Source organism: Desmodus rotundus, chromosome 12 (assembly GCF_022682495.2).
Source record: "Desmodus rotundus isolate HL8 chromosome 12, HLdesRot8A.1, whole genome shotgun sequence".
NCBI lineage: Eukaryota > Metazoa > Chordata > Mammalia > Chiroptera > Phyllostomidae > Desmodus > Desmodus rotundus.
Genome location: NC_071398.1, coordinates 51,944,262 through 51,948,282, shown reverse-complemented (window position 1 = coordinate 51,948,282; position 4,021 = coordinate 51,944,262). Strand labels below are relative to the sequence as shown.

At 45.1% G+C, this 4,021-nt stretch overlaps 1 pseudogene; it reads left to right on the top strand.

The window, feature by feature from the left end:
- The first annotated feature begins 2,159 nt into the window (after positions 1-2,159).
- On the top strand, positions 2,160-2,415 carry LOC112313668 (small ribosomal subunit protein eS27-like; annotated as a pseudogene).
- The last annotated feature ends 1,606 nt before the right edge of the window (positions 2,416-4,021 follow it).

Below are 4,021 nucleotides of genomic sequence, written 5' to 3'. Positions count from 1 at the left end.
TACCACCTGGGAATCCCAAGGGACAGAGCACCCAGTGGACAGCTACAGACCAGGTCAGAGCACCACCACCCTGCCCCTGCATAGTTGATCCACCATGGATGGCAGAAGTTGGTGGTCAGTGATGACAGGCAATCCTTGCTTCTGACTGGCCTGGGTAAATCCCTCCCATTAATCTGCTGACAGCAACCAAGGCTCAACTGTAAGAGAAGAGTTTACTCAGACTATATGAAGGGCACACCTTGAGTACCCAGCTTGGGTGATAGGAGAAGTTGTGCCCCTGGACCCTACAGGACACTTACTACACTAGGCCACACTATCAAGAAATGGAGTCACAGCAGCTCTACCTAATACATAGCAACAAACACAGGGAGGCTGCCACAATGAGGGGACAAAGAAACATGGCCCCAAAAAGAACAGATCAAGTCTCCAGAAAAAGAGCAAAACGAAATGGAGGTTAGCAATCAATCAGATACAGGCTTCAAAAGTCTGTTTATTCAGATGCTCTACAAAGTTAGTGAGGACCTCCACAGCATAATAAAATCTAGTAAGAAGTGAAGGATGCCATAATATAAACAGAGAGCAATTTTGCATGGAGACAACAGTAGTGTTGATAAAGCTGAGAATCAAATCAATGATATGGATCAGAGGGAAGCAAACAACAGCCAATCAGAACAACCAGAAGAAAACAGAATCCAAGAAATGGAGGAAAGTATAAGCAGCCTATGGGACAACTTCAAGAGATCCAACATTCGCATCATGGGGGTGCCAAAAGGAAAAGAGAAAGAACAGAATTTGGAAATCTATTTTTAAAAAGCGTGAAAAGATAACTTCACTAATTTTGTGAGGTAAATAGACATGCAGGTCCAGGAAGCACAGACGTTCAAGACAGATGGAAAGAGGCCCACTGCACGGCACATCATAACTTTTTAAAAAGACTTTATTTGTTTACTCTTAGACAGTGGGAAAGGGAGGAAGAAAGAGGAGAGAAACATCAGTGGGTGGTTACCCCTCGAGGTCACCCCACTGGGGACCTACCCGAAACTCAGGTATTTGCCCTGACCTGGAATTGGACCAGTGACTTTTTGGTTCTCAGGCCGGTACTCAATCCACTGAACCACACCAGGGAGGGCAAAACATCATAATTAAAATGCCAAAGGTTAGCCCTGCCTAGTATAGCTTAGTAGATTGAGTGCCAGCCTGCAAACTGCAAGGTCACAAGTTCAATTCCCAGTCAGGGCACATGCCTTGGTTGTGGGCCAGGTCCCCAATTTGGGACAGCAAGAGGCAACTTCCCGCACTGTTGTTTCTTTCCCTCTCTTTCTCTTTTCCTTACCCTCTCTTTAAAAATAAATAAATAAAATATTTCAAAAAAGGTGGGGTGGAATGGAAATTTAAGATGCAGGCAACAATGTATTAGGTCATTCAGTTTTTATTATGTTCCATACTTCACAGTGAAGAATGCAGATCAGCCCTGGTTGGTGTGGCTCAGTGGGTTGAGCGCAGGCCTGTGAACCAGAGGGTCGCTGGTTTGATTCCAGGTCGGGGCGCATGCCTGGACTGCAGGCTGGATCCCTATTTGTGGGCACATGACAGGTAACCGCACATTGATGTTTCTCTCCCTCTCTTTCTCCTTCCCTTCCCCTCTCTCTAAAAATAAATAAATAAAGTAAAAAAAAAAAGAATGCAGATCACCTCACAAAAGAGGCACATGAAGGTCAAGAAGAAAAAATTAAATGCCAAAGGTGAAAGATAAAGAGAGAGTCTTAAAAGCAGCATAAGAAAAGCAGTTAGTTATCTACAGGAGAATTCCCGTAAGACTGTCAGCTGTCAGTTTCTCAGAAGAAACTTTGCAGGCTGGAAGGGACTGGCAAGAAATATTGAAAGTCATGAGAAGCAGGGACCTACAGCCAAGATTGCTCTACCCAGCGAAGATACCATTTAGAATCCAAGGGCAGATAAAGAGCTACCCAGACTAGAAAAATAGGAAAGGAGTTCATCATGACCAAACCATTATTATGTGAAACATTAAAGGGATTTATTTAAGAAAAAGAAGAACATCAAAACTATGGCAAATAAAAAGAACAATAAAATGGCAAAGAAGACAATCTATCAACCATTGAATGTAGCCTTTCTGGAGGTGAGGAGCTCCCCAAGTCAACATGCCACTCACAAAGTACCTCATTGATCCCTCTCCAGAAGAAGAGAAGAGGAAACACAAGAAGTGCCTGGTGCAGAGCCCCAGTTCCTTCTTCATGGATGTGAAATGCCCTGGATGCTGTAAAATCACCGCTGTCGTTAGCCGTGCACAAGCGGTAGTTTCGTGCGCTGTCTTCTCCACTGCCCTCTGTCAGCCTACAGTAGTTTTGAAAAGCAAGGCTGACAGAAGGATGCTCCTTCAGAAGGACACATCACTAAAGTACCTGAGTCAAGATGAGTGGCACCATCCCCAAAACATATTTTGGATACAACCCCCCCCCAAACAAACAAACAATTGAATCTAAAAAACAAACTAAGGAACAAGAAGAACCAGTCATGGATATGGAGAGCATGTTGATGGTTGCCACGTGGGGGAGGTGGTGTGGGGGAATGGCTGAAGAGGTGAGGGGATTAACAAGCACACATGGGTAGTTACAGAATAGCCATGGGGACATAAAGTACAGTACAGAAAATGAAGTAGCCAAAGAACTTATATGTGTGACCCATGGACATAAACAATGGTTGGGGGACTGCCTGAGGGAGTGAGTGACGCTAGGTGGAGGAGGGCAGAAGGAGAAAAGTTAGGACAACTGTAATAGCATAATCAATAAAATATAAAACATTTAAAAAGAAGTAATAAGGTCTATGAAGAAAAATAACTTGTCTCTGGAATTTTTTCCACAAGCACATGCGTTCACTCTCTCTACCCTTGGTGCTTTTAGGCAGCACCTGAAGGTTCAACTACTATGTTTTTTGTATCTTTGTCTGGGCTGAGGTTCTCATGTGAAAATTTCATCTAAATCAATTGGTAGGCCGTCTTCTGTGTGCCCACTGTGTCCACTACCTGGATACAGTTCCTCCTCCTCGTGGACATAAGCTCACTGACTTCACCACCAAACTGAGAGGGGTACTGATGCATGACTTGGTAGGTGGCACCCACCCAGCCTGTAGCCTTTGTTAGAGGAGGTCTCCTTAGTTGAATGGCAGGTGGGGCGTATTGGGAATGTGCTTGCTTGGTTAGCATTTACAAAGGGACTGCAAGTAGCCTGAGGGAATGACGTCTTGGGTAAAGGGTGTCTTAAACTTTGAAATGCTTTAAAACCTGCCGTGACATTGGCAGTCCAGATTTGAAAGATGGTTCGAGACCGCCACCTTGACGCCACCTTGACAACCAGTGCAGTCTTTACAGGAACATTCTGCGCCCAATTCCTTTAATGGCATGTCTTTGATGTCTTCAACCCGTACTCCACTGTTTGAAAAAGGAATGTGTAATTTCAGTTCGAGGCATCCGCAGATTGAATCAGCAAGGAATGTAGTCACAGTGCTGCCCAGGCAGAGCTTAGCTTCTGGCTGCACTAAGGCACAGACATGCTTAAGTGTTAGTGTTTATTTATTACATTTAATTCGCCTTGTGGGTCCTCCTGATGCAGGATAGAGACCATTAGGGACTGGAGCGAAGTTCCCAACCCCATTTGGCCTGAAGGAGGCACAAGCCCCATGGCCTGAATGAAAGGCCTAGCAGGCATACCAAATACTTCCTTGCCCAAGAAGTGATGTCCACCAGGACAGCTACAGTGCAGATTTAGTATTCTCAGGGTATTCATTGGGTGTACACCCGCAAATCCACTCCTGGAGTCAGCTAGGGAAATACAGGATCCCACTCTTACATTACCCAGAAGGCAGGTGTGGAATATGACAAGGCTGAGTCAATAAAGACTCAGAAAATGCACGTCCCTCCGTCTCCTGGCCAGCATTTCCTCTTCTCTGTTTCCTTATTACCTGGCTGGGGTGTAGTGGTCAGGGAGGAAAGGAGAAGGCCCTAGTG